The sequence below is a fragment of the Chiloscyllium punctatum genome, chromosome 15, assembly GCF_047496795.1.
Source record: "Chiloscyllium punctatum isolate Juve2018m chromosome 15, sChiPun1.3, whole genome shotgun sequence".
NCBI lineage: Eukaryota > Metazoa > Chordata > Chondrichthyes > Orectolobiformes > Hemiscylliidae > Chiloscyllium > Chiloscyllium punctatum.
The window spans coordinates 70,861,220-70,876,313 of record NC_092753.1 but is presented as its reverse complement, the minus strand read 5'-3'; the positions used below and the strand labels follow the sequence as shown (position 1 = coordinate 70,876,313).

The following is a 15,094-nucleotide window of genomic DNA, read 5'->3' as shown; positions in this document are numbered from 1 at the left end:
ACCAAAGATGTAGGTTAGAGGTCTGTGCTCGGTCAATAGTGTGAAGTGCCTGCCACAAAGGAAATGGGTGAACTTCTTAAATGCCGAAAACAATGCTCAATCCTTCTTTATCAACTTGAGCACAATTCTTCATCTTCATTAGTGACCTCGATGTGAATGTGACAGGCTTTTCCTCTCCATTTGGTAAGATGTCTGACAGTACAATGCCAATTCCATAAGGCAAGGCATCGCACGCTAACTGTAGTGGCAACATCAGGTCAAAATGTGTTAACACTTACAAACTTTTTAAGGCTTGCTTCACCTCCTAGTAAGCTACCTCGCATTCCTGAGTCCAATTCCACGGCTGCCTTTTTCCCAGTAACCAATGCAAGGCCTTTAGTATTATTGCCAGATCAGACATGAACTCGCCATAGTAACTTACAAATCCCAAGACTGATCTCAGTTGAGATACATTGTCTGGTCTAAGGGCCTTCATGATAAGCTCCATCTTCTTGGATGCCTTGTGTCATCTTTTGCCATCAATTACACGGCCCAAATACTCTACAGAGTCTTTAAAAAAACTCGCATTTCTCTTCTTTCACTTGCAGGCCATGCTCCTGAAATCTTTTTAGGTGTCCTTCTAAATTTTTGAAATGCTCCCCTTGGAGGATCCAGTAGTCAAATTATTGTTCAAATAACATGACTCTTGGCAACCCACTTAATATTTGATCTACTGCCCTCTAGAACTGAGACAGCACTGACGTGATGCTAAAAGGTCACTTGTAGCAGGAAAGTCCCCTGTGTATCACTATCGTCAGTGGCGGTTGAGATTCCTTCATGACCTCCATCTGTAAGTAGGCCTGCAACAGATTTTTTAAAAATTTCTTATCCCCAGTCAGTCATTGAATAGACCTTCTATGAGTGGACAGGGACATTAACCCAGACCTGAGTGTGGATTAATGTTGAGGTTGTACAGGATGTTGGTGAGGCCTTTTCTGGAATAGTGACCACTCCTGGTCACCCAGTTATAAGAAGCATATCATGAAGTTGAGAGATTTACCAGGATGTTGTTGGGTATGGAAGGTTTGAGTTATAAAGAAAGGCTGGAGAGGCTGGGACTTTTTCTCTTGAGGATGGGAGTTTGAGAGGCGACCTGATAGAAGTTTATAAAATCATGAGGAGTATAGATAGAGTTAATGGTACTTGTCTTTTCCCAAGAATGGGGGATTTTAAGACATGGGAACACGTTTTTTAGGTGAGAGGAGAGAATTCTTAAAAAGTCGCAAGGGGCTTTTATTTTACACAGAGGGTAGTTCACACGTGGAATGAACTACCTGAGGAAGTAGTGGATGTGGGTACAATTACAATATTTTTTTTAAAAGTTGGATAAGTACGTGAATAGGAAAGATTTGGGCCAGTAGCAGGCAGGTTGAACTAGTTAGTTTTGGATTATGTTCATCATGGACTGGTTGGACAGAAGAGTCTATTTCCATGCTATATGATCCTATCGCTTGTAAACTTATGTTTGAATCCGCCAGTTTATTAACTATGCCCAGTTCAATCTTAAATTTTGTAACTAGGACCTTCCGGATAATGCAGGGTATTTGCCTTTTACTGTGTAAAATGGCAGTTCTGCACACTGGTCCCTTAACTGTACTTTCACCACTACATAGTCCTCCAGTGGCACCACTTGTTCCATGTATAACCATGATATAATCTTGGCAGGCTTCAATGGTAGTGCCCTCAACTTCTCCTGATGGACTGATTTGGGAATACAGGAACACTGCTGCATCAGTACCTACTTCCACCTTGATGTTTTCTCCTTTACTTTTGGAAGAACCCAGACAGGATCAATCAGTTTCACCTCATACCGACAGTATGTTTCACAGAAATTCTGCTGACTCTGAGCCTTCAACTACTTCCTCGAACTCAGCTAACTCCCTGTCTACTCTCTGGCTGGCAGAATGTACCTTATGCCTTGTCTTCAAGGTTGTTTGTTTCTGACTCTCCTTCCCTTGTTTTGGTTGTATCTGGCAATTTCAGGCAATATATTCCATTTGCTTAACCTGGGCAGTGGGCTTCTTGAGTCCAACCTGTTGACATCTTGTGGCCACTCTGCTATATTGATTGCATTCCACAATTGGTACTCCACTCTGCTGAGTTTCCACTACTTGATGCACCCAGACGTCATCAGCCAACTGGGTTGCTTCACTAGTGGCCAACTCTGTTGAGGTAACAATTTTGGAAGTTGCCTTGAAATCCAGGTCTTTCATAGTTAGCAGCTTCCATTGGATGGGTTTGTGTCAAAGGCCACAAATGGTCCCGCAAGGCATTTTGGAGGAAATCTCCAAATTTGCAATGTACTGCTAACCTCTTTAAGGTGGCCATGAATTGAGCAATGGACTCTCCTTCGTGCTGTACCCATTTGTAAAAACAGAAATGTTCCTAGACTATCAACAACTTGAGTGAAAAATATAATATATTATACAATAGAATATAGCACAGGAACAGGCTCTTTGGCCCACCAAACACTTGCACCAGTTCCTAATCCTTTTTTAGACTGGCTATTTATTGCCCATGTGTATAATTTCCTAAAATATCACATAGCTCTTGGAATGACTTCTCCACAGGTTTTGCTGACTGCACCAGACTCCTTAAAATCGCGACTGTCTTACTCCAGATGATACTAAAGAAAACCTGCATCATGGTATCCTCAGCCATTTTGTTTGCCTTTAAGAACGAATTAAAGCATTCTCTGTATAAAGTCCAATTTTCTGACACTTCAAATTGACTCATCGTTCCAAAATGGCCTATCATTTTGTTTTCCTGCCAGCAGGAATTTCTCCCGCCATTCAAGTCTAGTAGCCATTCGCAGTCTGAGTTCAGTCAGTGAACATTTTACACGTCGCCACTTCCTCATCATATTGCGAGTGTACTGCTCCTCCCTGGCCTTGCCTGCAGTCCAAGTCTCTTCATAAGCACTTGCAATGACTTTAGTAGCTCCCGGGTATGAATTCACTTCTGTTGGCCCGAATGCCCTCATGACCACTGCTCTTGGCCCACTCCCTGCTGTGTACCTACTTTTCTTGCATCAATCACAGCCAGAGAACCCTCATGACCGTTTACCTCAACATTACCTGAATCCCGAGCCATTTCCAGAGTCCAGGTAACATTGCCTCTGGGACAAAACAAAAAAGTATTTGCACACAGCTCATAGGCCAGATCCCACCTTTTGTATCTATTATGTCAGTTCTTCCTTTGGAAACAGGCATTATACAGGTGGTAGACAAATTGTAAATCTGAACAGAAATACCTATGCCCTCTAGTTCTGGACTCCCCCACCCCAGGGAAAGGACCTTGTCTATTTATCCTATCCATGCCCCTCATAATTTTGTAAACCTCTATAAGGTCACCCTTCAGCCCCCAACGCTCCAAGGAAAACAGCCCCAAGCCTGTTCAGCCTCTCCCTATAGCTCAAATCCTCCAACCCTGGCAACATCCTTGTAAATCTTTTCTGAACCCTTTCAAGTTTTACAACATCTTTCCAGTAGGAAGGAGACCAGAATTGCATGCAATATTCCAACCGTAATCTAACCAATGTCCTGTACAGCCGCAAAATGACCTCCCAACTCCTGTACTCAATACTCTGACCGATAAAGGAAAGGATACCAAATGCTTTCTTCACTATCCTATCTACCTGTGACTCCACTTTCAAGGATCTATGAAGCTGCACTGAAGGTCTGTTTGTTCAGCAAAACTCCCTAGGATCTTACCACTAAGTGTATAAGTCCTGCTAAGACTTGCTCTCCCAAAATGCAGCACCTCGCATTTATCTGAATTAAACTCCATCTGCCACTTCCCAGCCCATTTGCTCATCTGATCAAGATCCTGTTGTAATCTGAGGTAACCTTCTTCGCTGTCCACTACGCCTCCAATTTTGGTGTAATCTGCAAACTTACTAACTATACTTCTTATGCTTCATGAACACAACTGCATAATGAAGGAAGAATTGACCAAGCCAACAGCTGACATGCTGTTTTGATAACAGTGGAGAGGAAATTTCATCCAAGACTTGAAGATGGTGGGAATCAAGTTGGACGTAGACAAGGAAATCAGGTCACAATTGATCTGTGATAGCTTACTGTACACCAGATTTACTTACTTTCACAAAACGTTTTGGTAGAATTTGATCTCTCAAAATTTGAGCTACTAGATCAATGCAATGACCATTATACTGAGTACCTTGGTCTCCTTACACACTGCTTTGCATTGATGTCAGCATTGTTCTTACTCAATGCTTTTTACAGAGTTCACCGCTCTCCCCCTGCACTGCTTCATATGGAGTTCACTGCTTTCTTTGAGCACTGCTTTATACTAGATGCACCACTCTCCTCCTACACTGCTTCATACAGAGTTCCCTGCTCACTTTCTACACTGTTTTATACCAGGTTCACTATTCTCTTCCAATGCAGCTTTGTACAAAGATCACCGATCTGCACTCATGTTACTTGATACTACATTCACTGGTCTCCTCTTACACTGATTTATAACATGTTCATCTCTATCCTGTTGTGCTGCTTTTTACCATATTCATGAAGGGTATAGACAGGGTAGAGAGAGAGAAGCTTTTTCCCAGGGTGAAAGATTCAATAACGAGAGGTCACGCTTTCAAGGTGAGAGGTGGAAAGTTTAAGGGGAATTACATGCGGCAAGTACTTCACACAGGGTGGTGGACGTTTGGAACGCATTGCCAGCAGAGGTGGTAGAGGCAGCACGGTAGAATCATTTAAGATGCGTCTGGACAGATGCATGAATAGGTGGGGAGCAGAGGGATACAGATGCTTAGGAATTGACCAACAGGTTTAGACAGTACATTTTGGATCAGCTCAGGCATAGAGGGCCAAAGGGCCTGTTTCTGGCATGTAAATTGTCTTTGTTCTATTCGCCACTCCCCCCTCATGCTGCTTTGTAATAGGTTCCCCACTCACCTCTCACACTACTTACACAGAGCTCACCACTCTTCTCACGCTGCTTTATGCTGACTTCTATGCTCTCCACTTGCATTGTTGTATAACCATATTTACTGGTCACTTCTTGTTCTGTTTTATACTAAGTTCACTGCTCTCTTCTTCTGTTCTGCTTATCAGGTTCATCGTTCTCCTCTCGTGCTGCTGTATGCCCATCTTCATTGCTTATTTCTTGCTTTGCTTTATACCAAATTCACCATTCTCCTCTTGCACTGTTCTATTCTTGATTCACCACTCTTCTCTCTCACTACACAATATCAAGTTCAGCACTCTCTGTTGCTTTGTGTCAATTTCACCATTCTCCCACACACTGATTTATATGGGTTCACCTCTCTTTTCTTGCATTGCTTTATACACATTCATTGCTCTCCCCCTCATGCTGCTCACTGCTGTCATATGCTGCTTTGTATTGGGTTCACCACTCACGTCTCTCACACTTTATAATAAGTTCACTGCTCTCCTTTTACATGGTGTATTACCGTATTAAGTACTCTTCTCTCAAACTGCTTTCTTCCAAGTTCATTGCTCACCTCGCACATGGTTTCATACTGGTTTCACCACTCTCCTGTCATGCTGCTGTGTATCCACATTCACCATGCTCTTCTCGGGTTGTTTTATACAAAATTACCTGCTCTCCTCTTGTGCTGCTTTTTAACCAAGGTCACCGCTCTCTTCATGCTGTTTTATATCAAGTTGAATGCTCTTTCTTAAGCTGCTAGTTACAGGCCACTTGTTTGTTTACGAATTGTGGTGTGATTTGATCTCTCAACATATGCTAGATCATTAAAATATCCATTAATTGCTTTACACAAAGATCCTTGGTATCCTTACACATTGCTTTTTAATTGAAATTACCATAATCCTGTTGCATTGTGTTTACTGGGTTCACCCTCTTCTCTCAAGCTCCTTTATACCAAGTTCACTGTGCTCTTGCACTGCTGTGAACCAATTTCACTACTCTCTTCACACTATTTTATAATGAGTTCACTGCTCTGTCCACATTGTATAATTTCATCACACTGCTGATGAAGAGCTTATGCTCAAAACGTCGGCACTCCTGCTCCTCAGATGCTGCTTGACCGGCTGTGCTTTTCCAGCACCACACATTTTGACATTGCATAATACCAAGTTTACAATCCTCTTCTTGCTCTGTCTTATATACCAGCGCAGGCATTTCTTCATACCGAGTCCCCCACTGACCTTTTGCCTGGTTCATCTTTCAATGCAAGCACTGCTTTATACCAAGTCCACCACGTACCTCTCATTACTGACTTATACTATGGTCATTTTCTCACACAGATTTATACAAAGTTCATCATCTCACTTGCCACATTGAGTTCTTTGTCGTCCTCATGGAATATTTTACCAAGTTCACCGCTTTCCTCTCACACTGCCTTATACAAGTTCACCGCTATCCACTTGTGCAGCTTCTACACCTGTGTTCATTGTTCTTCTAACATGCTTTATACCAAGTAAACCAATGACCTCTCTTGCCATTTTATATAGAGTTCACTAGCTTTCTTATGCAATAGTTTATACCGGGTTTACCATTATCCTCTCACGTTGCTCTACAGAAGCCTTTGTATCCCTCTCCAAAGGAAGGTCCCTGATTGTCTAAACCAGTAAATTGAACCAGTTGGGAGGAAAATTAGCAAAAATCACACAGGCCTCTGTCTATGATCCACACATACAGATTAGCTGATGGTTAGAAGTATTGTCAGTATAAAGTCATTATAGTTCTACTGGGTCATAGGGCTACTGTCTTATTAGAGAGGGATGACTGGTGGCAGTTTAACTGGACGACAGCCACACCTCAAATGAGGGGAGATCCTGAGAAAATAAGTTCTTCAAGTCAGGTCTGTGAGCCAGTGAGGAAATTGAGCTCACACTGTGGGCACCACACTGTATTGCAAATCAGCCATCCAACCACTGAGCTTACCAACCCCCATAGGTCTTGAAAGATCTTAATTCATGGATAAACACTGAGATCACTGCAGTTTTAGAGTAAGGTCTGCAGAGGAGACAACATTAGAAGGCAGTTTAGCAGACAGATAGAAATGATGTTGATGTTAAAAGGAACTTTTGATTATTGATAATGAGCCATACTAATAACTAACATGGTTAAGCCAGATTGGTTGACTAGAATCAAATTTAACATATAAAATGGTAAAAATACTGTAGGGAGTGTAGAGACAGACACTATTTCATGATTTCATGAACACACGTGCATAATGAAGAAGTGTTGACATAGTAAACAACAGAAGTGACCTACTGATGATGATGAGGGAGGGATTTCATTCAAGACCGGAGAGTGATAGGAGTCAGTTTGAGGGTACACAAGGAAATCAAGTCACAATTGATCCACTGACCAGCAGATTTACTTATTTTCACAAGATGTTGCCAAACAATTACGATAATTATTAACAGCTTTATACAGAGTTCTCCAGTCTCCTCACCCACTATTCTACATGGAAATCACCACCGTCCTCAAACACTGCTTTTTACCGAATTTTATTCCTCATTTATCACATTACTTTATCATGAAATCACTGCTCCCTTTATGCACTGCCTTTTATCAGGTTCACCACTCTCTTCTCATGCTGCCTTCTGTCGAGTTCAGGGCTCCCTCTACTCTGCCTTATACCAGGTTCACCATTCTGATCACATGCTGCCTTATACATGACTCACAGCTCTCCTTTTATACTGATTTATACCACGTGCACCACTCTTCTCACGCTACTTTATACAAAGTGCACCACTCTCTTCTTGTGCTGCTTTATACCAAGTTCACCAAATATCTTTTTTGCTATTTTATTTTGAGTTCATTATTGCCACCAAGTTCACCACTCTCCTCACACTGAGAGATATGCAGAGTCATTGCTCTCATCCAGCACTGCTTTACATCAAGCTCATCACTATCTTTTCACACTGCATGATTTTGATTTTATTGTCACATGTATTTTACAGTCAGAATCTGATAAAATACAGTAAAAAGCTTTAATATGATACTACGATAAAGAGCCATTTTGAATAATTTAAGAATAAGGGAAAAAAAAGGAAGATATAGTTTGAAGAGAGTCCATCAATCCTGAGCGTGCTCAACATCAGCAACACCTGCATCGCTATCCCACCGCCACTGTCCACATCAGACCTAACCAACACTGAAGTCACCGATCCCCAGGTACCATCTTTGCCACTGGGCTGATACTTCTCCACCACTGCCTTGCTACTGCCTGCACCGGACTAACCAACACCAGAGTCACATCTCTCACCACTGGGCCCACCTCATCGGTGTTGCTGTGATGCCTTACTGCTGTCAGTGACAGACCCAACCAACAACAAAGTCGCCAATTATGTTTTGCTGCTGGGCCTACCTCACCAATGTCACATCTGATGTAGCAGCCACTGATTTCAGGCTGTGCTTGCTCCAGGAACGTAAGTAGGAGCTCATTGTCCTCTATGCTGGGCCCACTCGGGTTCCACAGCTGGGCCTGCTCGAGGCCCACAGTAGGCACATCCAACATCTGTACACTGGGCCCGGCTCACAACTGTTCAAGGTCCATGCCCTGGGCTCTCACCACTGTTGATGCTGTCCAAGCTAAGGACAAGGTAGGTAAGTAAAAAAGGGGCAAAGAAGAAAAAAGGAAAAGCAGTAGGAGCGGACGAGCTTCAGCATAGGAGCCCTCCTCTACTGCCATCTTAGACCGGAAGTGAATTTATGTCAAACTCAGTGTTGCCCTGATGCACAGCCTTTTTCCAAGTTCATCATTCACCCCACTCGCTGCTTTGTACACAATTCACCGCACTCCCTCCACATTGCCTTATACGCATTTCACTGCTCTCTTCTTACATTGCCTTATACCAGGTTCACTTCTCACCTCTCGCACTGCTTTATTTCAGGTTCACCACTCTCTTCACATGTTGCTTCATATCTAGTTCACTATTCATCTTATACACTAGCTTCCAAGTTCACCGCTCAATGCACACACTGCTTTATACCAAGTTTACTTTTCAATGCAAGCACAGCTTCATACCTTGTCCACTGCTCTCCTCACACTGTTTGGTATGCAAGTTCATTGCTCTCTGCTTAGCACTAGCACTGTTGCAAACCAAGTTCACCGCTCACTACTTGTGCTGCTTTATATTGGGTTCACTGTTCTCCTCTCGTACTGTATATCAGAGTTCAACACTTTCTTCTCTTGCTGCTTTATATACCAAGTTCACTGCACACTTCACGTGCTGCTTTGTACCAGTTTCTCCACTCTCCCCTCATGCTCCTTCAAGCACTTCCTTAGCTGGGTTCACCATTCTCCTCTTGCAATGCCTTATACAAGGTTCATTGCTATCCTCATGATGCTTGTATGAGCCTCAACTCACGCATTGCTTTATTCTGAGTTTATCGCTGTCTTCATACATTGCTTCACAGAGTTCACCACTCACCTCTGGCATTAAGTGGTGTCCTGAACTGTTTAACATTTGCTCATAAGACAATCCCACAATCTGAGGGAGGGGAGGGGATTACTTCTCATCTTATTGAGGCTTCTCTACAATGCCTCCAATGAACTAAGATATTTTCTTAAATAAGGGAAACAAAACTGCTCACAGTACTCCAGATGTGGTATCACTAGCACCACATATAGTTGTATTTAGACCTCCCCACTCTTATACCCTAGCCTTTTGAAATAATGGCCAACATTCCATTAGCCTTCCATTTTACTTGCAATGAGTTTTCTGTTTCATGCACAAATACTTCCAAGTCCCTTTTCTGTTGCAGCTTTTTGCAGTTTTTTTCCACTCGAATATTACTATTTTTTTTCCTTCCAAACTGAACAACTTCTCATGTTCTCACAGTATACTGCATTTGCAAATTTTTTACTTACTTTCTTTATCTGTAAACTGTTTCTATTCCTCTTACAACCTGCCTTTTCAACTATTTTTGTGTCATCTGCAAATTTAGCTGCAGTACATTTGTTTCCTTCCTCCATGTCAAATATATTATGAACAGTTGCGATCCAAGCACTGATCATTGTAGAATTCCACTGATCACAGGTCACCAACTTGAAAGAACCCCTTATCCCCACTTGCTGTTTCCTGCCCCTTAGCCAGTTCTCTATCCATGCCAATATACTATCTCCAACACTACAGGCTCTAATCTTATGACTTAAACTTAAGTGAGACAGCTTGTCAAGCACCTTCAGTAAATCCAAGTACAACACATCCACCTATTCCCCTCTATCCACTCTGGTTGAGACTTCCTCATTAATAAACTAATCAGACATGACTTCCCTTTCAGGATTAGATTATGATTCTCCAAATGGTCAGCCCTTACTTCCTTAATAAATCAATTCTAATCCTTTTACCAACAAACACAATAGGCCAACTAGCCTATCATCTAATCACTTTTTTGCCTCCTCCTCTTTTTAGATTGGGGTGTCACATTGACAATTTTCCAATCCTCTGGTACTTCTCCAGAATTCAAGGATTTTTGGTAAAATGTCTCCTTGTTGTGGTTCTGTTCGCTGAGCTGGGAATTTGTGTTGCAAACGTTTCGTCCCCTGTCTAGGTGACATCCTCAGTGCTTGGGAGCCTCCTGTGAAGCGCTTCTGTGATCTTTCCTCCGGCATTTGTAGCGGTTTGAATCTGTCGCTTCCGGTTGTCAGTTCCAGCCGTCTGTTGCAGTGGCCGGTATATTGGGTCCAGATCGATGTGCTTATTGATTGAATCTGTGGATGACTGCTATGCCTCTAGGAATTCCCTGGCTGTTCTCGGTTTGGCTTGTCCTATAATAGTAGTGTTGTCCCAGTCGAATTCATGTTGCTTGTCATCTGGTCTCCAAATTTGAGGAAAGACATTCTGGCTATTGAGGGAGTGCAGCGTAGGTTCACGAGGTCAATTCCTGGAATGGCGGGATTATCTTACACCGAAAGACTGAAGCGACTGGGCTTGTATACCCTTGAGTTTAGAAGACTGAGAGGGGATCTGATTGAGACATATAAGATTATGAAAGGATTGGACACTCTGGCAGCAGGAGAAACTTCTTCACCCAGAGAGTGGTGGCTGTGTGGAATGCTCTGCCCCAGGGGGCAGTGGAGGCCCAGTCTCTGGATTCATTTAAGAAAGAGTTGGATGGAGCTCTCAAAGATAGTGGATTCAAAGGTTATGGAGATAAGGCAGGAAGAGGATACTGATGAGGAATGATCAGCCATGATCATATTGAATGGTGGTGCAGGCTAGAAGGGCTGAATGGCCTACTCCCACACCTATTGTCTATAAACTCTGAAAATGTCTCCTGCTCTGGATACCAGTTTGCTCGCTGAGCCAGAAGCTTCTTCCAGCTCTGTGAGCAAACTTACATCCAGAACCTTAAACTGAGCTACAAATCTTCTCAAAACTCCTTGTCTCCTGTCTTGTACAGAATTCACTGCTCTCTTCTCACATTACTTTTTAGTGAGTTCACCACTCTCCTCTCTCGCTGCTTTATATTAGGTTCATTGGTCTCCTTTCATGCTTCTTGGTACGCAAATTCACTGCATTCTTTTAGGACTGCCTAATGTACTCCCCACATTCCTTGGTTTGCAAGTTCACCACAGGACCACTGCTGTATACCTGTGTTCACCACTCTTCTCATGTTTTTTTAAACCAAGTTTATTGCTCTCCTCTCACACTGTTTTTTTGCTGGTTTCACTAGTCTGCTGTTTCTGCTCTATAACAAGTTCACTGCTCTCCTCATGTGTTCCTTAAAACCAAGTTCAGGGCTCCCACGCTGCCTTATACGGAATTCACTGCTGTCATTTTATGCCACGTCATACAGCCCAATGTTCTTTGTGCTCTTATACGGAGTTCTCCATCTCCTCTTGTGCTGTTTCATATTGACATCATTGCTCTATTCTAGCACTGCATTATACTGACATCACTGCTCATTTTCATTGAAATCAGCATTTTCCTCTCGCACTGATTTTCACAGACTTCACATACTCTCACATACTGCTTTATACAGAGTTCCACATCTCTTCTCTTGTTGCTTTAGTGGCATTATTACGAGATTACTAAGCTGGAGACCCAGGCTAATGTTCTGGGGACCCACACTCTAACCCCACCATGGCAGATGGTAGAACTTGAATTCAATAACAATATGGAATTAAAAGTCTAATGATGACCATGAAACCGTTGCCAAAAAAGAAACTGGTTGGCTGATATCCTTTAGGAAAGGAAACTGCCATTACTTGGGCCTGGTGTAGTCTACATATGACTCGAGAACACGAAGCAATGTAGTTGACTCTGAACTAACCTCTGGGCAATTAGGGATGGGAAATGGATGCTAGCCAGGAATACCCACATCCTGTGAATGAATATATTAAATAGACGAGATCACAACTATTCTCTTATGCTGATTTTTACTGTTGAGTGCTCTCCTCACATGCTCCTTTATACCAATTTCGCGCACCGCCTTATACCACACTTCTCACGCTGCTTCGTAACGTGTACACCACCCCCCCTTTCACCACTCTCTACACGGAGTCCTTCATAGAGTTCATTCTACTGTCATTGCTTTACCAATGTTCAAGTACTGTTTTTTTCCCGAATTCACCATTCCCCTTTAGCTGTGCTGCATAGAGTTCACCTCTCTGCTCTGTACTGCGTTTACCACTGTATCCTCATAATTCGACCAATTACAAAAATGCAGTTTTAAACCAAGTTCACCGTTCTCCACTTGCGCTGCTTCACACAGAATTGACCACTTCTCTTTCGCTTCTTCATGCCGCATTTGTCATTTTGTTGTCACTGCTCCGTACCGAGGCCACTGTTCACCTCTATCCCATTGCTGCATATTGCACCTTCCCCTGCCACCGCAGGAATTGGAAAACCTGCGCCCACACCTCCTCCCTCACCTCCATAAAGGCCCTAAAGGAACCTTCCACATCTATCAAAGTTTTACCTGCACATCCACCAATATAACTTATTGTATCCGTTGCTCCCGATGCGGTCTCCTCTACAGTGGGGAGACTGGACATCTCCTAGCAGAGCACTTTAGGGAACATCTCCGGGACACCCGCACCAATCAACCACACCGCCATGTGGCCCAACATTTCAACTCACCCTCCCACTCTGCCGAGGACGTGGAGGTCCTGGGCCTCCTTCACCGCCGCTCCCTCACCACCAGACACCTGGAGGAAGAACGCCTCTTCTTCCGCCTCGGAATACTTCAACCCCAGGGCATCAATGTGGACTTCAACAGTTTCCTCATTTCCCCTTCCCCTACCTCACCCCAGTTCCAAACTTCCAGCTCAGCACCATCCCCATGACTTGTCCTACCTGCCTATCTTTTTTTCCACCTATACACTCCACCCTCTCCCTGCCCCCAACCTATCACCTTCATCCCCTCCCCCACTCACCTATTGTACTCTTATGCTACTTTCTCCCCAACCCACGCCACCCTCCTCTCACTTATGTCTCCACCCTTCAAGCTCTCTGCTTGTATTCCTGATGAAGGGCTTTTGCCCAAAACGTCGATTTTATTGCTCCTCGGATGCTGCCTGAACTGCTGTGCTCTTCCAGCACCACTAATCCAGAATGCATATTGCATACATCAATCTCATCATATGTTGTTTTATACTGCACTCACCACTCTCTTCTTGAGATGCTTCCTATTAGTTTCACTGCTTTACTATATACACTCTACATTATAGGAGGACGTGGGTACTGTAGATACTGGAGATTAGAGTGGTGCTGGAAAAGCACAGCAGGTTAGGCGTTCCTGATTTTCTTGCTCCTCAGATGCTGCCTGATTTGCTGTGCTTTTCCAGCACCACTCTGATCTTGACTCCTCTACATTATACCAAGTTTGCCGTTCTTCTCTTGTGCCACTTAATGACAAGTAAACCATTCTCTTCGATTGCTGTTTCATACCCAATTCACCTCTCTCCTATAGTACAGAAGTACTAAATTCGCTGGCCCCCTGCCTCGCTATATTATAGCGAATTCACCACTTTAATCCTGCTTTAACTGGGGTCACCATCCTCGATGTGTGCAGTTTTCTATCAAATTCACTTTTTTCATTGTACATCCTTTATATCAAAATCAATGGTGCGTTGCTTCATAGCATGTGCATTGATCTCCTTTCCTGGTCCTCCTGGTAACTGATGTTGTTAGCAGTTGTCTTTCTTAAGGTGCCATATTTCTTCCTTCAAATCTACCATCTGTACCACTCAAACAAAACTCCCTTAGCCGCAGCGCCTTTGTAATCTACTACTCTCTACTAACCTAACTTCATTTTCCTCTTTGAAATCCTTGAATGTGTTGTTCACTTTCTAAACTGGTACCTATCTTTCCAATAACAACTTGCTCAAGCATGTTCAATTAGATTTCTATCTCTTCCACACCACCAACACAGCGCTTATTAAAGTCTGAAATTATACTTTATATTGGAAGTGTGTGGAAAGAAGAGAACCTTTTTTCCGTTCTTGTCAATCTGAATGCAGCCTTTGACACAGCTGACCCGTCATCCTTCTCCACTGCCTCTCCATCGTCAACCGGCTGGAAGGGATTGCTCATGCCTGGTTCCACTCTTTACCACGTAACCGCGAGATTAAAGTTTACAACTTTTATCAGTTGCCCGGGAGAATCGCATTTTTGGTGAGTATGTGTCACAGAAATAGAGTAAAAACCATCATATATATTTGGAAGATTAAATTATAAACAGAAAGTGCTGCAAATACTCGGCCGGGTCACTTTCTGTTTTTATTTGAAAGCCGAGGCCTTCGGTAACTGGTGGAACAAGACAATTCAGCCTGCAACCTCTTGAACTCCGCGATGAGAGCAGAAAATGCTGAAGAATCTCAGCGTTTGCGAAGGGAGTTCGACATAAATCTCCTTCAGGACGAAGCACCCAGATTTCCTGACTTCCAGCTGAAAATGCACAGTGTTAGGGTACGCTGGAAGGTGCCGTTTGATTTACCCTCCAGTCATGGTAACGACATGAACAAGGTCCACCGCCAGAGCTAACGGTCAAGGAGCTCAGCACGCAGCGAACACGGGAGAACACACGGCTCGCGCAGCTCCCGCCCGAACTGACGCGCTTGTGAGATTCA

General features: G+C 43.3%; 1 protein-coding gene across 4 annotated transcripts in view; it reads right to left on the bottom strand.

The window, feature by feature from the left end:
- LOC140486376 (type 2 lactosamine alpha-2,3-sialyltransferase-like) overlaps window positions 1-15,040 on the bottom strand; it is a 144,266-nt gene extending 129,226 nt beyond the window's left edge. For 3 of the 4 annotated variants that reach the window (XM_072585421.1, XM_072585420.1, XM_072585423.1), the window contains exon 1: window positions 14,455-15,040. The gene's annotated coding sequence lies outside the window, so the exon portion shown is untranslated. The remainder of the gene's footprint in view (window positions 1-14,454) is intronic. The other variant, XM_072585424.1, reaches the window with a different exon arrangement.
- Window positions 15,041-15,094: the final 54 nt, after the last annotated feature.